Source organism: Octopus sinensis, linkage group LG4 (assembly GCF_006345805.1).
Source record: "Octopus sinensis linkage group LG4, ASM634580v1, whole genome shotgun sequence".
Lineage (NCBI taxonomy): Eukaryota > Metazoa > Mollusca > Cephalopoda > Octopoda > Octopodidae > Octopus > Octopus sinensis.
Window position 1 is genome coordinate 86,112,484 of NC_043000.1, and position 22,040 is coordinate 86,134,523.

The 22,040-nt window shown below is 33.4% G+C and overlaps 1 protein-coding gene across 5 annotated transcripts in view; it reads right to left on the reverse strand.

The window, feature by feature from the left end:
• The window catches only part of LOC115210688 (thyroid receptor-interacting protein 11-like), a 680,082-nt gene that overhangs the window by 210,609 nt on the left and 447,433 nt on the right, over positions 1-22,040 (reverse strand). The gene's annotated exons all lie outside the window — the stretch shown is intronic.

Sequence of the window (22,040 nt, forward strand, 5' to 3'; positions counted from 1 at the left end):
CACACACACACATACAAACACATTTTTGGAAACACATGGCTATAGAGTTGTTTTAATGTTTTCCCCTTTAACATTTTTCAACCTTGTAGATCTCAGCACTACTACATTTAATATTAGTTTTACCAGTAATAGCCCACGGGCATATGGTGTAGGGGTTAAGAGCATAGGCTACTAATCCCAAGATTTCAAGTTCGATTCCAAGCAGGGACCTGAATAATAATAATAATAATAATAATAATAATAATAATAACATTGGAAAATTCCTTAGGAATGAGAACCCAGGTTCAAAATTCCCCTAGGACACCTGATGAAGGCTGGAGAGTACATCAGCCAAAACATTGTGTTAACAACAAACAAGATGAGGACAAATATCTGTCAAATGTAAATAAGAAAGCCTTCATGGATGACGTGACAGTTCTAGCTGCAGATAAACAAATCATGCAGAATGCCCTCTTGAGATTAGACAAACTTGTAAGATGGTCAAGGATGCGATTTAGAGCAAAAAAGTCGCGTAGTCTGACATTTGTTAAGGGAGTGCAGGAAGAATTTAAGTTTCGAATATCTGAAGAAAGCATTCCAACAGTCAAGGAAGAGCCCGTCAAGAGCTTGGGACGAGTATACGCTGGAACATTGTCAGACAGAAGTTGTGGGATTGAAATTATGAAACAGGCCGAGGCTGGGTTATCAGCAATTGATAATTCGAAGTTACAAGGTAAATATAAAATTTGGTGCTTGCAGTTTGGCTTGTACCCGTGACTTGCGTGGCCACTTTCAATATACGAAGTAGCATTGTCACGAGTTGAAAGGATTGAACAAAAATGTAATGTGTTCATAAGAAAGTGGCTAGGCCTACCTCGTATGTTGAACAGCTCAGCTCTTTATCGTAAAAGATATAAGCTGGGGAAGATACGGACGGTCATGATGCTGAGAGAATCGAAGGATATGGAAATCAGGCATAACCCACCAGAGGTGAAAAGAGCCAGGAAGTGGAAAGCAGAAGCAGAAGCAGAAACTGACGACATCTTGTCTTCTCTTATACACAGAGATATGGTGGGAGCAATGCAGAACCATCGGAAAGGACTTGGTTTTGGCGCAGATCAGTTCAGACCGTTTGCAAGCATGATGCGGAGTGAATGTAGATCTGTTGTTAGCAACAGCGTCAAAACAAGAGAAGCAGAGAGAAGAGAGCTTCATTTGATCCGATGTTTTCATCAAGGTCAGATGACGAGATGGGAAGAACATGTTGTTGAGAGGAAGATAAGTTGGGATGAGATGTGGAAGTGGACGACATCTCGGCTGAGTTTCCTGATTCGTTCATCTTATGATGTTTTGCCATCACCTACGAATCTAGTAAGATGGAGCGTCTTAGAGAATGACATCTGCAAATGTGGAAAGGTCGGTACACTAAAACATATTCTTTCCAACTGCTCATTAGCATTGAACAGGTACACATGGAGGCACAACTTGGTCCTTAAGGTTATCTTCAATGCTATAAAGAACCAAATTCATCTCAACAACACTGAGGAAAAACCGTTAAAAGTACCATCAAGAGATTTCATTACCTTCGTGCGACCAGGTCAGCGGATTCGTTTCAAGAAGAAGATCAAGAAACTTCCTGAGAAAAATGAAAAGTGGAATGGCTATTGGGAGGTAACTGCAGATTTACCTGGGTGCCAGGTTTTCTTTCCCATCCCAGTTTCGAAAAAAACAGATATTTTGATGTGGTGTGAAAGAAAGAAAGTTGTAAATATAGTCGAGCTAACGGTTCCTCATGAAGACAATATGGACGCCGCTCGGGCTCGAAAATTGAACCGTTATGAAAACCTCCTTGAGGAATGTGAAGATGCAGGCTGGAAAGCGGAACATTTTCCTATCGAAGTCGGGTGTAGAGGGTTTGTTGGTCACAGTGTGAGACGACTGTTGTTATCGCTAGGCCTAACTCATCGTAAAGTCAATACCACCATGACTGATATTCAATCTACAGTGGAGAAGGCTAGCCACTGGATTTGGTTAAAAAGAGACAATGAGCGATGGCTAGAAGTATATTGAGTTCTTCATAACCAGCTGATCTAGCAAGCGGGGCCTCATATCAGTGAGGGGGGCCGGTACGCATTGATGCCGTCGAGAGGTAGGCCCCGAAATGGCGCGCATTCTCTCCTGATGACCCCATACACTTGCTAGCTTCCAGTATACGGAGCTTTTAACTGGTAGCACTTGCATGTGCAAGTTGTTTGCAAGATACCTAGTAAGATTACTCATACAAAAATTAATCAAAGTGGTATATAAATGTACCACTCCTTACATGACACTTCACAACAACAGAATATATCCAAAGCTAGTGTCAGTGACATTGTATCTCCAAATGGATGTATCTCATAGACATTCGAAATACTAATTGGAGAAAATATCAAAAGCAGTCTCTATAAGAAGCAACAGCTAAGGTGCCACAGCAGATTATTTGAACCTTTTGTTCCCATATTTTTGTCAAAATATATTGCCTTAATTTCAATTAATTTTTGAAAATAATGAAGTTCATAAAGTAACTTTGTCATAATTAAGCTGGTGTTTGGGATATAAATTAACATGAAATTTTGATGGAAGGTTTTAATTTCAAGTACCTTGAAATAGGACATTTGCATCAGAGAGTAAAGAATGATCTCAGATGTATTGGTATAAAAATGGTTAAACAGCAATAATCCATGCATGATCTACAGTTTCATTATTCAACTGTGACATTAGTCAACTATAAACATTGAATATTGTCAAATATAGCTGATTTATTTGTAAAGGAAATGTGGTTATTAAAAATATATATACATAGTAACTGTGAGGAAAGGAAAACAAAATGTTTTGAGCTCAGGTCCTTTATCAAGGAAGATAAAAGAGAGAGTTCAATGCACTATTATTTTGGGAGTTAACTCTAAGATAACATTATACTGAACTCTCACTCTTCTCTTCTCTTCCGTTCCATAATACAGCACTTGAACTTGTAATGTATCATTTCCTTACCTCACATTAACTCTACTTATTTGAACTACCGTATTTACTTTGGATTACTTGTTGTCAATGCCAACTCACACCAGTTCTAAATTTTACTTTGTTTTATTAGCTATTAATTTTGGTAAACTTTCAAATAGGCCCCACCTTTCATTCATACTGGTTGTGTTTTGAGGTGCAAAAATGTTTCAATGCCAAACAAGATATTTCCTTTTGTTTTTGAGGGCTTGCCAAAAGAGAACTTCAACCATCGTGGTTGTGTTTGGCAATGTTCTTCCTTAAAGATTACAGCATTCTTATGAAAAGGAATGGTTGAGGTTATTTTTTTTTGTAAACAGAAATAGCATTTCATAATTTCTAAGAGCATTTGCTAGCAGTGTCATTGGAATGAAGTCATTGTAAGAAAGCATCATCTCATTGTTGAGTGGAATTACATGAAAAACATTAATTCCTTGTGTATGTTTGTAAGTATACACACAGGCATGCACGCGCGCGCACGCACACACACACACACACACACACACACACAACACACACATGAACAAGAATAGGCATGGCTGTTGGTTAAGAAGTTCACTTCACATCCACATGGCTTTGTGTTCAGTTCCTCTGTATTATACCTTGAGCAAGTATCATCTTTATAGCCCCAGGCTGAAGTGTGGAGTCTTGAGTGTGGATTTGGTAGATGGAATCTGAAAGAAGACTTGTGTGTGTGTTTGTGTATTCATATATGCACACACACAATAGATGGCTAAGAACTAATGCATACATATTTGCACACACACACATACACACACACATGTACTAACACCAGGACTGGCCCTAGGGTTGCTAAACTTTGGTCTGTACAAGCTAATGGTCATGGAAATTTCCTTGTCTTTGTCATGCCCTCCTTGGTGTCCCCTAGCAACTGCCTGAGTTGCTGTTACCTAGAGCCGGCCCTGACTGACACACACCAATAACGAACATGCAGCTGATATACACAGCAGACAACATACACCCACATATTCACCCATGTGAGTACTCACATGCAGTTGATACACACCTGCACACATACATACACACACCCTACCAAGCATGCACATACACATCAACACCCACCAATTTCCAAAGAACGTAATACTATCCAGTCTGTCAAACAACAAACACTGTGGACATGTTTTACACAGAGAACTGGGAAAAAAAATGACACTGTTGAATGAGCCTTTTGAAGGGATATATGAACCTACTCATGCAAACACGTACATACTTCATGTCCAGAATGTCAAAGGCCTTTTTACCTTTTCCTCTTTCTTTTCAAGCATGAAACTAATTACAACTTCATAAAAACTTGTCCCTCTTGTGTTTTTCTTGGTTTTGCTCATTCATCATATACATACATACATACAAATATATATATATATATACACACACATACACACACATATATATATATATATATATAATATATATATATATATATATATATATGCATATATATATATATATGCATATATATATATATATATATAATATATATATATATATATATATATATATAATATATATATATATATATGCATATACATAGATATGTACACACACACACACACATATATCCTTTTACATACAAGTATTCTTTCTAAGTTAAGGTAGATTGTATATTATATAACCCCCTGTTATCAGCAGTGTGGTAGTGAAAAATGTACAGTGAATATATAGGATGTGAAAAGGCTGGAAAGAAATGATGCAAGCATGCTCTGCTAAATGTGCAATGTTAATGTGCATGACTGACAGTGCATAAATGAGCTGAAAAGTAAACTAAGTCTAAGAGGAACCAGTAGCAGTGTACAAGAGAAGCAATTCTGTTGGTATGGATATGTAATGAATATGGAGGATGACAGTTAGGTAAAGATATGCCAAGCAATCTAAGTAGAAGGAATCTGGTGAAGCAGAAGACCAAGGAAGACATGAGAATAAGTGATGAGAGCTGATTGAATGCATGAAGGTGACAAAGGACCAGAACAAATAGTGAGATGATGTGGTGTAGATGATCATCAAAACATGCTAACATAGAAAAAGGGAAAAGAAAAGGATGATGATACAGATGATCTTATATATATATATATATATATATATATATATATATAATATAATATGTGACAATTATTTGGTTACCATAATAAAACTCCAAGTTTCGGATGTTGGGGTGGAAATCTGCTCCAGCATCTTAGTTATTAAGACAAACAAGAATAGCATTTTTGCTTGTCTTAATAACTGATGAGATGCTGGAGCAGATTTCTGCCCTGACATCCGAAACTCAGAGTTTTATTATGTCAGCTGAATAATTGTCACATATTATATTACAGATAAATTCCTCTATTTACATAATATTGAGGACTCAGTCATTCTTTTGTTGTCATACTATTACTATTAATATATATATATATGAGTCAGAGAGGGAGAGACATGGGAGAGAGGGGAAGAGAGAGAATTTGCTTGTGTGTACATGTGTGAGAGTCTAAAGTTAGATGTTAGTTTGTATCAATGAAGTCAGCATATCTTGGAGTGAAGAGTTTCCTCCAAATCTCATTCCTGGCTTTATATATGTTCTACAGAAATGACAATGCATCTTTCATTTTGCCATTTATCAAGGTTAATGTAATTTTCTGCTACCAAACCAAAAACATCAACCAATTCTGACAAGATTAATCTCACATACATATATTTTTAAGCACGTTCATGTTTTTTTTTATATTATTATTGTTGCATTTCAGTCTTCAATATTGATAACTTTTCAAAAATTGAAAGAGAAAATGTTTTCTGAATGAAGCCTGGCACATGCTAGTAACTTTACCATTAAAAGAAACTACAATATATTTGTACATGAAATAATAGGATGTGACAGAATAGGAAAGGAAGCAGAATATAAATGAACAGAAAATATGAGCTAAATATTTAACACAATTCTAAATAAGGACAGAACTCTCCAGACTTGCTAACCCTATCCCATCTTCACTCTAAACATTTTACTGTTCTTCAACATTATCTCTCACCTCTACCCGCTCAGTCTTTCACCAAAGGCTCCACACACAAGCTTCCATACACATTTTCACTTTTTCAAAAAATTCTTTTCTGCTCATTCATCACTTCTAATAACTTAAATTTAACAATTCAAGCAAAATATCAACTACATTGGGTCCCACCTAGCCATCTTACTCTTTTGTTCTGTTACAACTTAACAATGTATGGGCAAAACATGTTGCTCTCTGAAACAGTAAGTATCATAGAATACAATAAAAATAATAAAACAGTACTTAATATATAATAATTGATGTACTAATATTGAATAGCTAACAATGAAAAACAACAACAATAAAATCTAACAATAACTTACAATAGTTATTAAAGATATTATAGGTAGTATAATAATATAGATATTATTATACTTATGATAAATTATTGGATAAATTGGCTGAAGTAATGGATTAATTCCTCCTTATATTATTAGTGAAGATCTTTACTATTTCAATTTCATGTTATATAAGATGCAGGCATAGATATGAGGTTCAGAAGTTCTCTTCCCAACCACATAGTTTTGGATTCAGTCCAACTGCATGGCACCTTGGGCAAGCATCTTCTATTAAAACTTCAGGCTAATCAAAGCCAGTGAGTGAACCTGGAAGATGGAAATTGAAAGAAGTCCATCACATATGTATATCTGTGTGTGCACGCATGTGTGTGTTTGTGTCTCCTTGTTCATTTCTATTTGGATATTCTTGCTCAGTTACCCTGAAATTGTTTTTTAATGTATCATATTTGATGCTTAATATGGGATGACTTCTGGGCTGGTGGATCAACAGACTGGACATAATGTGTTAATAAGTAAAATAGTAAGTTAACTAAAAGCTAAAAGTTTAATCTTATCTATTTCTTTATGTTCTCTATATACTGTGCTGAATGTGTTTTAAGATGGTTAATTTAATGCATAAAAGTGGTTGAATTAGTTTTTATGTTTCCTGAAAAAATTCTGTAAGTATGCATCTCAGTTTATAAGATGGAAGTCAATAGAAAAATAGGTTTTGTATAACAGAATTCTATATTACAGCAAATCTTTCGGGATTGCAACTATTCTATAATGTAAGGGATAGCACTATATATATATATTATATATATATATATATATATATATATATATATATATATATATATACATACATACATACACGAGCAAAATGCCCCACACCCACTGTCCAATGGACGGTGCTGAGTTGTCAAACATTTAAACCAAATTTTCTCAAAACAACTTGTCCGACTGTTCTATAGGCCTCCCCTTTGAGAAACACTGATTTAACCTAAATTTGAGACACCAGCAAAAGAAGAAATAAAGATACTTTTTTTCTAAATTTTCTAATTTTTGTAATTTTTCAAGACTTATACACGCCCTGATACTGTCGGTATCTACATATCAAATTTGAGCGCAATCGGATGGAGGATGCCTGAGATCCTAGAAGACACACACACAGACAGACAGAATGGATTTTATATAATAGATATATATATCACAATGTGTATATGTGTATACATCACAGTGTATATTTGTGTATACATCATAGGAATCACACACACATATCACAGTGAATTTATGTATATACATCACAGTGTATATAGGCATACATACCACAGTTCAAATATGTGAAAGCATGTGTATCTTACAGTGGTCATAGGGCTTGCATCAAGCCAAGTCTATAATGCAAATTCAGTTCCTTTGATGAGCAATTTTATCCTGTTTCAAGCATTTACATTCTCACACTAGACTGGGAGTCTGGAAGGAGATCAGTTACTTCCTGCTCACTTATCCTCACTCACTAATAAACCTTTAATGCTGACCCAACACAAAGATATAGAATATTTTCTTTTAAGTACATCATAGTGTATTTATGAGATTAATGAAGATCTTGTGGGATCTGTTATTATGCATCACAAAATCTAGGATTAGCAAGAGACTCAAGGTGCAATAAGATGGTTAGTGTATGTCAGAAATTAATTGTGATAAAATAGACTAGGAACAAGATTGAACAGTGTAATTGATAGTAGCTAACATAAGGTTAGAGAGGCAATGGACAAAGTTAAATCAGGATATGTCTGATTTTATCTTAGACACTGAAGAATTAGTGAAGTATTAAGGTAATGATAAATTTGGATGGCTGTTTGATAGATGTGTCCAATTCATTCTAGCATGAAAATATTGATATTAAAGGGATTTAGAATGATTACTATTCTTACTAGTTTTATTTCAGGGTAGTGGATTGGCAGAATCATTAGAATGTTGGAAAATGTTTTACTATATTTCTTCCAACTCTTTAGGTTCTGTGTTCAAATTTTACCAAGATCAGTTTTGCTTTTCATCCTTCTGGTATCAATAAAATAAAGTATCTATTAAGTACTCTTCAGAAACATGTTGTCTTGTACATATGTTAGAAACAATTATTACTTTTATTATGAATTATTTACAATTTTTAGAAATCAAATTGTGGAGCTGAAAATGTTAAAATTGAAATATGTAACTGTTATAATAGTTTATGTTATAAAAATATGTCTGTATAAATGTTATAATATTTTATGTAATAAAAAACATTATAATATTTTATGGGATAAAAATATGTATGTAACTAACAATTTTTTATGTAATAAGAATTTGTGTATTGGTGCCCCAGCATGACTGCAGATTTCAAGCTGAAACTGGCTAAAGAGTTATATGCCTATATATGTCCAGCTGCAGGTATAACCATGTAGTCAAGAAGCTTGCTTTGCAATCATTTGGTTTTGGTTTCAGTCCCACTGCACAAAACCTTGGGCAAGTGTAGTCTACTATAACTCTGAGCCAACCAATGTCTTGTGAGTGAATTTGGTTGACAGAAACAACGCTGAAGCTTAGTGTATATGTTTATATATATATATATATATATATATATATATATATATATTAGGTTGAGGAAAAAGTTTGTGCATCATGTTAAAATAATGCTTTTTTTATATATATTTGGGGTGGGTGTGTTCATTCAGTTCATGTCATGTTCAATGGTGACTCACTGTGTTCATCAAAAATATGCTTTGTTTCAACAAGACAATGCAAAGCTGCATACTGCCAGAAAAACCAGCAACAAGATTGAAGAATTGGACAGTGTGGAAGTTCTGCTGCATCCAGTCTTATAATCCAGACATTTCTCCATTTGACTATGGTCTCTTCCAATCAATGCAGCACTTTATGAAAGGTTGTCGATTTGAGTCATTTGATGAAGTTGAAGAAGCCTGTCAAGAATTTTTGTATTCAAAGCCAAAGGATTGTTCCTTTGACCAAATCTAAAAGCTTGCAGATTGTTGGCAGAAGGTCACGGAAAATGATGGTCATTATTTTGAAGAATGAAGAATAGTTGTTGTTGTTTTTGAATAAATTCTTGCAATATTTTAACACAGTGCACAAACCTTTTCCTCAATCTAGTATATATATATATTTAACTTGTTTTAGTCATGCGCTCATGCTGGGGCATCACCTTGAAGGGTTTTGTTGAAGAAATTGGCACCAATGCATTTTTTAAAGTCTGGTACTTATTCTATCAATTTCTTTTGCTAAACCACAAAGTTACAGGGTCGTACACAAACCAATGCTGGTTGTCAAGCAGTGGTAGGGGACAAACTCAAACACGGAAACAAACACAAACATGGAGACACACACACACACATACACACACACACACACATAACAGGCCTCTTTCACAAGGCTTTGGTAGGCCTGAGGCTATAGTAGAAGACACTTGTGCCCTTAGTGAAATACAGCAGTAATGAACCCAAAACCATATGATTGGGAAGTAGACTTCATACCACACAACTATGCTTGTACATGTGTGTGTGTGTGTTTGTTTTGTGATTGTCACCTACTTCACAACTAGTGCTGGTTTGTTTACATCCCCGTCACTAGCATAGCTAGAGAGAGCAGAGTGGCCGGTCCACCCTGGGCGGCACTTTTATGGGGTAGCACCACTTTTGGGTCTGCTGTAGGTAATATGTATTTTCTGTGGGAACTTGGGGGCAGTAAACTGAAGGGCTACCCTTGGTGGCACACACTCTGGCTTTGCTAGTGATCCCCGTGAATTTGTGGTTTGATAAAAGAGATCAATAGAATAAGTATTGGACTTTAAAATATGTACTGAGGTTGATTTGTTCAACTAAACATTCCAAGGTGGTACCCTAAAATGGCTGCAGTCTTAGGACTGAAACAAGTAAAAGATGTTACAATATCTTATGTTACAACATTTTAAGTAGTAAAAAATATCTATTTAAATGTTACAATAGTTCATATGATAAAAATGTATCTATGAAAATGTAACAATATTCTATGTAATTTAGAAATATATGAATGATTCTTTCATTCTTCTTATTTTTATATTTTATATCGCATCATATTAATTTTCCAAGAAGATTGTTTCTCAGAAGAGTTTAAGCATTTCCAGTGATGATAATAAATATAATGTATTAGCCATTTATAATCCCTTTGAAGCCATCATAATTAAGTTAAGCAATACTATTTTAACACCTTGAAAATATGGCAGCAAAAATAAACAATAAAACATACATAAGTATAAAGTTTACTATTATAATTAATCTCTATCTACTTTTAGATGACTGAAATAAAATAAAATATATAAATGACGTCATAATCTACCATCATTGATCTATATTATCAAGGATTATCAATATTGGATCATAATAAGTAATCTTGTTATACAAGAACATTCTTTCCTTTCATATATTGTTCTACATAAAGAAATAGCTGTAATGTTCTATGCTAATAATGTTTATATAACTGAAAAGTCTCAAAGTTATATTTATGACTAAAAAACATCATACAGTTTTGATATTATGAACATAGAGAACTTAAGTATTTATTTGGATAGTATTAACTGTAGAGGTAAGGTGCATGGCCTGGTGGTTATGGTGTTTGAATGATGATCATAACGTTGTGAGTTCAATTAAAGCATCATGCACTATCATGGTAAAATGATAAGAGTAGTAGTATCTTTGCAAAAAAGGGATGATGGAAACAGTGATATCCAGCAGTCAATGTTCAGAGGCATTTTCTGTTGCCACTGGAACCAAATTTTTTCTAAATTCTTTTCAATGATGCTCCAACATAATTTTAGAGATTACCATGAAGGTGTAAAATTCCAGTTTTACACAGAAGGAGGTCTACTAAATCTAAAAGGGCAAGTTTCAGATCAAAGAAAAAAAAACAAAAAAACCAAGGAAGTGATTCTAGGTGATTTTCTGTTTGATCTCTCATACATTTGAGGGAATTCAGGAAGCAGTTGACAGATTTACTCATGCATTTAGACTGACTATCATCATTAAGAAGACTGAAGTTTTATTTCAACCAAGGCTTTGGGCAGAACACACTCAAAATTCAAATGTGATCATTGACAACAAGCCACTCAAATGCATCAGATCATTTAAATATCTTGGAAGTATAGTAAAATTTAAGAGTACTCTTTATGACAAAACCAATGTTAGAATATCTAAGGCTACTAGTGCTTTTGGAAAACATTTCCATCGTTTGTAAGATGAACATGATGTCAATCTGAAAACTAAAATAAATGTATACAAATCTTGTATTTTGAGCACACTTTTGTATGGGGCAGAAGAATGAACTCCCTACTATAGACATATAAAGAAACTTGAAACCTTTCACATGTACTATCTGTGAAATTTTTGCAACATAAATGGCAAGATAAGATGCCAAATGTTAAAATCATAGGAAAATGTGTTATCTCTAGTATCAAAAGCATACTGCTGGGAATTCAGTATAGATGGGTTGGACATGTTCAAATGAAAGATGACCACATTCCAAAACTTCTTTTGTGTGGTTAACAAGTAGAGATATTACAGTAATGGAAAACCCATCCGTAGGCATAAGTTGAAGCAATAACTAAAGTCTCTATAGCTTAATTTGACATTGTGGGAATGTCATTGCCTAGATCAATCTGCATGGCATAAAATGTGTCATGATGCATCAAAACAATTTGAGTTGCAGAAACAGAACAATAAAAGAAGTTATATCCTGCAATCAGCAGACACATTTGCCCAATCACAGGCAAAATCAAAATAATCAGTGTCCCCATTTTGACTTCGTAGCAAAATTCATACCTGGATTCAAATTATATTCATGCAACCATTGCAAATATATGCAGCTTTTTTTTTATTCATCTATTTTTAAAGTTGCCTTTTCTTTTTGTTTTTTAAATCCTCTCCTTCAAACATTCATACATCAAAATCGACAAGAGTGACCATCTTCATTATTATTATTATATTATTATTATTATTATTATTATTATTATTATTGAGTGAGAGAGCAGTTCATGCCATCAAAGTGACACTGGGGTAAAATATACGAAGCCCAATATACCCATCATGACTACCCGTCTGATAAGGGCACACCAGGCACATGCATCACAACCATATGTGCGCGACATGGTGATCTCATATCAAGATAAACAGCACATGACCTTGCAGGTGGGGCCCAGTTAGAATTTTCTTCAGGTTGAGTAGCCCATCCCGCTCAAGCGGTCCCTGAATAAGGGTTGTTTAAGGATGTTGAAAGAACCACCCATGTTTTCAGAGGTGAATTATTCAAACCCCAAAGAATCCCTCTCAACACATGGCTATGATGCTCCCCCACTACTTCTGCTCGTGATCAGAGATGCTCATATCGTCAGCCACTAAGGGACATGCTCTACTGGTTAAGGTCAAACAACTGACAAGCAAATCTATGGTATTGAGCAGAATATTTGCTGTAGCCCATCTTTTATACCAAGACAAAACAATGTACATGATAACACTTCCAATCAGTTAAGATCAGAAGCCATGAGAGCCATTGCCTGGTACTGCATCAGGGCATTTATTATTATTATTATTTGAGCACACTTTTGTGTTATCTCTAGTATCAAAAGCATACTGCTGAGAATAATAATAATTATTATTATTATTATTATTATTATCATTATTATTATTATTATCATTATTATTATTATTATCATTATTATTACTATTAAAATGGTCAGCTGGCTGAATTGTTAGCATGCAGTATTTTCTTCATCTTTATATTCTGACTTTGCTTTTCACCCTTTCAGAGTTGATACAGTAAGTACTATTATTATTATTATTATTATTGAGTGAGAGAGCAGTACATGCCATCAAAGTGGTCAACTGGTTAACATGCTCAACTGGTTAAGGTCAAACAACTGACAAGCAAATCTGTGGTATTGAGCAGAATATTTGCTGTAGCCCATCTTTTATACCAAGACAAAACAATGTACATGATAACACTTCCAATCAGTTAAGATCAGAAGCCATGAGAGCCACCACCTGGTACTGCATCAGGGCATTTATTATTATTATTATTATTATTATTGTTATTATTATGATTCAGTAGTTTTATTTTTATAGCGTGCTTTCACTTCACTACCAAGCGCAGCTCTGTGTGCCTCAGGTATGTGCTGTGATTTGTTGTGATGCTCTGATGGTTACTGTATCGAAAGTGTTTATTATTATTATTATTATTATTATTATTGTAACAGCCTCTGAGCACTTTGGCAATAACATCAGTCAAAACATGTTACTCTCTCTTATCTTGTCACCCATATTACATTGTTACCTCATAAGTTAGGAACACGATTTCTCTTTCTTGACTCCAATATCTTTGGAATATTAACTGTCCTTGCTCACATCATACTAATCTCTAACTAATCTACCAGCATTATAACCATGTTAATCCTCAGTAACAGATTCTCTAGCACATCTCATTCAATAATGAAACCATTCCATTAATCCACTACCTGGAATAGTACTTTATTTTATCAACTCAGAAAGAATGAAAGCAAAATTGATGTCAGTGGAATTTGAACTCAGAGTGCAGTGGTTCATAACAAATACTGTGAAGCATTGTATCTTGTGCTCTAATAAATATGTCATTTCACTATCTAAAAACATTCCCAGCTAGAACAATATAAAGATAAATTCTAAAAACCAAAAGCAGTTGAACATAAAAAAAATTCTAAAGGCAGACACTGAATATGGAAAAAATGTGTGAAACTGATGGTTCTACATGAAACTAGAAACAAAATACTTTGAAAGGTAAACCCAGTCACTCAGCAACAACAATAAATTTACTTATAAACAGACAACATAGAAGATAAAAACATTCTTTTGAAACACTACTAATCATAAGAAAACATAAAAAAAAAGTTTGAAGTACCACCCTTATCTTCTTTCATCCATAGCTTGCAATGAGTCTGAACAATATATGTAAACACAGAGCCTTCTCATGTAAAAGACAGTAATAACCAAAGTAACTAATATATATTGCGTAAATGAAATACCTGCAGAATAAAAAACACACTTTTGTGGAAGTAAAGTAAAACTTTATTATCACACGATATTCATGAAACAAAAGCAGAAATTCAACATAGGGTCCCTCAAATTCTAAATAGGACTGGACAAACAAACTCAGAGAAGACTTCATAATATATATATATATATATATATATATATATATATATATATATATATATATATATATATATATATATATATATATAAAGTCATACTTTCACTACATAGGTACTACAAACACTACTTCTAAATTTATCAGAGAGCAACAACAAACTAGAAATATAAGTATTTAAAATAATGACCAACAACTAAAAGCATTAACATAATAAACATATACAAATCTTCTCCAACATCCCACTGGGTTAAGCACCCTAACTATAATAGCTGAACACATTCTCACCATCTACATGCTTCAGTGTGCAGAACACTTCCTTGTACAAAAATAATACAGACAACAGCTACAATAGCATCATGAGTAAACTTTCTGTGGATCTGGTATACAGAAACTGAAAAAAGCCTGTTGTATATATATCACCATCCTTATCGTCATCATTTAACATCTGGTTTCCATGCTGGCACAGGTTGGGTGGTTTGGCTAGAGCTGCACTAAGTTCTAGTTGTGTGTTTTGGCTTGTTTTCTATGGTTGGATGCCCTTCCTAATGCCAACCACTTTACAGAAGGTGCTTTTTACTTGATATCAGCACAGGTGCGTTTTATTTTGTACTGACACAGGTGCTTTTTTATGTGGAACCAGCACAAGTGCTTTTTACATGGTATCAGCACAGGTGCTTTTTACATGCCATCAGTACAGGTACGCTTTTTACATACTATTGACATAGATGCTTTTTACATGGCACCATATATATATGCATGTGTGTCTTAGTGTCTGTGTTTGTCCACCACCAACTGGTGTTGGTGTGTTTATGTCCCCTTACTTAGTCATTTGGCTACAAAGATCAATAGAATAAGTACCAAGCTTTAAAAAAATGTACTGGGGTTGACTTGTTTTTGACTAAAATTCTTCAAGGTAGCACGCCTGTATGGCAGCAGTCTAATAGCTGAAACAAGTGAAAGATAAGACATCTAAAATAATCCACATCAATGTACCCACCAAACTAAAAACTCACATTCATCACAATCAAACTTTTTTTATATCCTAAACCATCTTATACCAACATGCCCACCAATGTAACAACTTCTTCCTATCACAACTAGAATTACTTTATATCCAAAACAAACTCACCAAACTAACAACTTCTTTTATAATCTCTCTGCTCCAAACTTCTAGCTAGCATAACCCCATAGTAAACAGTTCTCAAACTCTCATTTGACTATCACCAACACAGCATACACACATCAATAAGAAGAGATAAACACTTTCAAAACTGTAACAAATAGCTGACTGGGATCACTCCTACTAAGAAATAGCATTAATGTTAGGATAACCCAACAACATAAAAATTGTAGTAGATTCAACGAAATGATTATAGATATCTCACAAGACAACATAAAAGATACAACCCAAATTACACTAATAAAACAGACTGAATCTGATAAAGACTAGAGATAATCTCAAATACATCAACACCATGCACAACAAAAATGAATCAAGAAACTGAATAACAAAGAAAAACAGAAAATCAACAAACAGTTGTATCAGAAAACAAGTAGTAAAACAGAATACACACTAATTAGTAGCACCAACACATCTAACAATAACTGTAATACATCACATGTTACAATAATAATCTCTGTATAATAGCTAATATAAATATTGGTTGGTTGGCTGACTTTTCCAATCATACTTTATGATTCCTTCCAGCCATCAGGAGACAGAAAAACAACAATGAAATTCTAAAAATAATATATATAGTGCTGACTATAATAGCATATAATTATATACACAAACTCTATCTTCCAGTATTGAGTACTCTTTCTCATGTTCATCATCACTAACAATAACACATCTCCACATATACATTTTCAACATGACCTGACACAGATCAATCACACATTTCTCCATTACACCTGTTTTTTTCTTCCCTTCTACACTCTTCCCTTCTCTCTGTCACAGTTTCTAAGGAATAACTTAAGCTCAATATGCCAAAGTGGCTGCTACTTTCTTAATTTTCATTGAGTTCTTTGTATTGTTATTAATGTTGCTAATTTTCAACCCAATATATTGTGTGTGTGTATAAACTCTGTCTGTCTCCCTCTCTCTCTCTCTCTCTCTATCTATCTCACACACACACACACACATGTATGTCCATGTGTGTGTGTGTGTGTGTGTGTGTGTGCATGCATGCATGCATGCATGTGTGTGTATGTGTGTGCATGTATATATATATATATATATATATATATATATATATATATATAGGAAATGATTTCTAATACATATTGTTTCCTTTGTCTTCATATTTTTTCTTTTTATCAACTATAGAAATCTATCAATCTGTCTGTCTATCTCTCTCTCTCTATCTATCTATCTATCTATCTATAACCTCACTTTTTTTTCTCCCCAAAAAGAAAAGCTCTACTTTGTAATTTGTCCTGTCTGTGTTCAGCCCTGTGTGGCTAATAAAGAAAGAAACATATCTATCTATCTGTCTGTCTATCTATCTATCAATCTATCTGTCAGTCTGTCTGTCTGTCTATCTATTTATCTATCTATCTATCTATCTATCTATCTATCTATCTATCTATCTATCTATCTATCTATCTATTTATCTATCTGTCTGTCTGTCTGTCTGTCTGTCTGTCTATCTATCTATCTATCTATCTATCTATCTTTTAATTTATCTATCTATCTGTCTGTCTATTTAAATACGTGTGTGTGTGTGTGTTTGTATGCGTTTGTTGTGCTCACATCAACACATTATGTGTACTTCACAGATAATTTACATGTAACAAATATTTTGCTAACCTTATCAATATTATATTTGCTTAAGGTAACAATTTATCGTCTAATGCTGTTTTATTTAGTAATCAGTCATTAAGCAAAACACTTCAGTGAAATATTACTTAACCACTGCCAATTATATCTCATTTTTCCCTACAATGTCTGCAGAATGAAAAACAGAAAGTCATAATCATATATGTATGTGACATTAAATTAATTATAGTCAGTATTGTTGGAAAACCTAAGAATTTAGAACAGATGTTTCTTAATTTATCAGCTAACATTAATCACTTCTCAATAGTAATTATGTTAAGTCTTTTACATCCTGATTATTAGCAGCATGAACATTATTATCCTAATTAGGAACTTAATGTTGATAAATTTTTCATGGTTGAATAAGTTAAGCTGAGTCAGTTTGTCAACTTCCTTCAAATTTACTCTATTCTTAAATTCTATATCACCTACATTGCAACCCTCATTCAAGTAGATGAAATTTTAGTAATTTCCCATTTTTCATTAGTCACTGAATCAATGAGAAAGAGAGAGAGAGAGAGAGAGAGAGAGAGAGAGAGAGAGAGAGAGAGAGAGAGAGAGAGAGAGAGAGAGAGAGAGAGAGAGAGAAATGTATCTTTAGCTATGCACTAGTTAAATAAATGAGTACACAAATCTCTCATTCTTTTCCCAGTGGAATGCAGATCAGGCTGCATCTTTCTCTTTCTCTTTGAGTAGAACTCAGCTAGAGCAGTAACAAATGGAATCTACTATTTTTCAAGTACTTTTAATATAAGATGTATTTCAGTTACATGTGACATTGGTTTGTTGTATCTCTATTTACCAGGTTACAAACCACACATCTACTGAGTCTGTAACTTTTATCTTGTCATATTTACCACCTACACTACATGTGACTCTCACCCTAAAAAAAAAAAATCATTTCACGAACACATACACAATATTTCAACAAGTGCTTTTACATTTAACTCAAAACTTTGTGTTTATGAATGTTATTATTAAAAATTGTTACTTTTTTCCATATGAATTACAGTACTATTCAGACCTATAATTATGGTTTCTAATTTAGGCAAATTTGAGTGAGTGGAGTTAGCCAATACTATCAACCCCACTGTGCTTAATTGGAACTTTATTTTAACAACCTTGGGAGGATGAAAAGCAAAGTTGAACTCAGCAGGATTTGAACTCTGACCATAAATTCAAACCTGTAATTATGAACTTTTAGAAGTGAACACCTGCCAATTAATCTCATTGACTTATAGTATCACTTAGGCCTACTTTTCTGCTAATAATTAAAGATAAAAGAAAAATGATTTATTATTGCTATTTCTCACATCTACAAGTTCTTCCTAATGACACTTTCCATTTTCTATGGTTTTGTCCTTCCTTTAACACCTAGTGTTATGTTTTTCACATTTACTCAATCTTAATATTGTCAAATCAGTGTTTTCTGCTTTCATAGAAATATTGAAAATGAATTTAAAGCTGATTTGAAACAGTTTATGTAATTAATTGATAATTAATTGGAAGTTCTGGTATTTAGAATAATTTTGACAGTTTAAAATATTTATTGAAGTCTAGGAGTTAAATTTTCACTGCTGACCTTTCCTAGAAAGATTACAAAAGAACATAAAATGGCATAGAGCACTAAAACAAAAAAAGAAGCAAAATTGAGACTGATCACATTGAAACTGAGTGACTAAGTACACACACACACACACACACACACATACATATGGTATTTAAATAGAAGAGATATGAATATTAAAGATTAGCAAAACCATCTCGAAGGTTTAATAGATTTTCAACATTTGTTGGAAGTAATTCTTGAGAGAGAAGTATAGTACCATAATTGCCAGACAGTTTCTTGACAGAAACAATATAGGTCAGAAATTAACAATCCATATGAACTTAATTTAAAACTAACATGATTCATTAGTTAAGATAATTAACAGTATAACTGTTCAGAAACAATGTAATTGATAGTTCAGGATACTAAATTTAAGTAAGATAAAAAAAAAAAGCCACATCAAATATTTTATCTATAAACACATTGACTTTATTCATTCACTATTTTAGAAAAAAAAAATTCAAAACTGGCTTCTTGCTCAATTAAAAGGGTATTGAATTAAAGAAGTGTTGCACTAAAGGGAGTAGAGTAAAAAGGCATTGAATTAAAAGGAAGTTGAATAAGGAGGAGCTGAATAAAAGCATTTTGAGTTAAAGGGATTGTTGCATTAAAGGGGCATTGCATTAAAGGGGTGTTGAATTAAAGGGGCATTGCATTAAAGGGGTGTTGAATTAAAGGGGCATTGAATAAGGTGTTGAAAAGAGGAGGTGTTGAATTAAAGGGGTGTTGCATTAAAGGAATATTGAATTAACAGGGTGTTGAATTAACAGGGTATTGAAAGGAGGTATTGAATAAAGGGGTGTTGAATTAAAGGGGTGTTGCATAAAAGGAATATTGAATTAATAGGGTGTTGAATAGAGAGGTGTTGAATAAATAGGTGTTGAATTAAAGAGGTGTTAAATTAAAGGGTTGTTGTATTAAAGGGATATTGAATTAACTGGGTGTGCAATTAACAGGGAAGGGGGTTGAATAAAGTGGTGTTGAATTAACATGGCTAACATAGGCTGGTGAGTTAAAGGGGTATTGATTTAAAGGAATGTTGAATTAAAAAGGCATAGAAATAAAGAGGTGTTGAATCAAAGAGGTGTTTAATTACTAGTTGAAGGATTAATGGCTCTTACTTTGAAGTCACAATGTCTTTATGTAAATAAGTGCTTTATGCTAGTTAGGCATTATTAAACCATGAATATATAAATTTCACTTTTGTGAAAATCTATGAGAATATATACCCAACAACTACTTCACTAACTCGCAACATTGATTTCAAATACTATTAAAGATCTAAACACAGAAACAAGAAGATACTCCATGTTTTAAGGTTGGTGATTGAAGACTGATCTGGAACTATTCAGCCTTAAATCAGCCTCCAATCATCAGCCTCATTGAATTTGAGCTATGGTTCCAATTTATTCTGTGTGAAAAGATCTCTGGTTTGAAAAGATCTTTCATGCTCTAAGCTCATCATAAGTAGTTATCTCCTAACAAGGAAGTATTCTATTAAAAACACTCTACATAGATATGATTTCCCCTTATGCTGAATAACAATCCAAAACACACTTGTTATATAATATAATGTAATACAATCTAATGAAGTGGAGATCTAAGAATAATTGTTTATGAAAATTAATATAAATCAACATGTTTTAAACTGAAAGAACTTTTGAAGAGAATAAAACTCAGAATTTATGCTTTGGAAAGTATTTTTACATTCAGGAGGTAAGAATACCTTACATTTGAATATCTGGTTTTCTGAAAGTGATATTGAATAACAAATTTCCCAAAGCTTGTTTAAAAATGTTTTCCCTAGTCAATGAATATAAATAGCTTTCCTACAATCTTCAAATAGCAGATCTCTTTCTTAGTGGGTGGAGTAAACGTTTTTTTAAGAAATCCAAGAAACATGTAATGTTATTCTGTAAAATAAGATGAAAACACTTTACATCACTTTCCAAATCTACCACTATTCATTTGTTCTCAGGAAACCAAAATATATTCTTAGCTGGCTTACTTCTATTTCAAAAGTAAGAATATTTTTCCAGTGACTTGATCTATTTTGATTTTCATAGTTTGGTCAGTTCTACTTTATAATTAAATTATCAATAAATTTCATTTTGTGACACAATGTTTTCTTTTTGGTGAACATTTCTGTGTACTAAACTGGTTCCTACAGAGTTAGTGAAACAATAGTAAAGTGATACTTCCACAGAGAATAGCTAACATACTTGTTTGTTTGACCAGAGAATAATGTTAGTTAACCATAAATATTATTTTGTAATTACTGTATTTAAGCCTGATGCAGCTAACTTTGATGTTGAAAACATAGGAACCAATCAAATCCATCTTTTAGTTATTTATATGTACAATCACTACCCTTTTTTAATAAAATTATCAATAAACCTTTCCTATATAACTTGAATACTTTGAAACACTTCAATCTGGTTTTCTGATTATGTTTAAAGGAGAAAGATTTAAGCCAGCAAAGCATTAAAAAGCCTGATTGATATTTTGCATGCTTTAATATTCAGGAATATTACGAGAGAAAAATCTTTTGAGTTCAATGAATACAAATATATTTAACACTGAGTCCATAGGTTTTGCTTCCTACTTAAGTTTATTTCACTAGTTTTATTAGATAACTATCAGTGTACAATATAACAAGTTGTTAATGTCCTTGAAACCAAAATTCTCTCAAAAAACACATCCATTTAAAATAAAACATGTCCCAGATACACGTTATCCTAGATACATTATATTTGAAAGAAAAAGCATAGGAGAGGTATGGTTGAAAGACTTTTGAACATAGATCTGCTCAATCAGAGTTGATCTAGAGTGAACAACAGCAATATCAACAATAGCACCACTACCTATGCAACTACATCATCATTTCACTATTACCAATTCACTACTATAACCACCACCACCACCACCACCACCACCACCACTCAGAGAGACACACATTCACACCATTCTGAACTCTAAGACCAGTCCCAAAAACCACTGAACCATGACAGTTTCAGTCTACCAAATCCACTCACAAAGCCATGGTCAGCTTGGAGACTAGAGCAAGAGACACT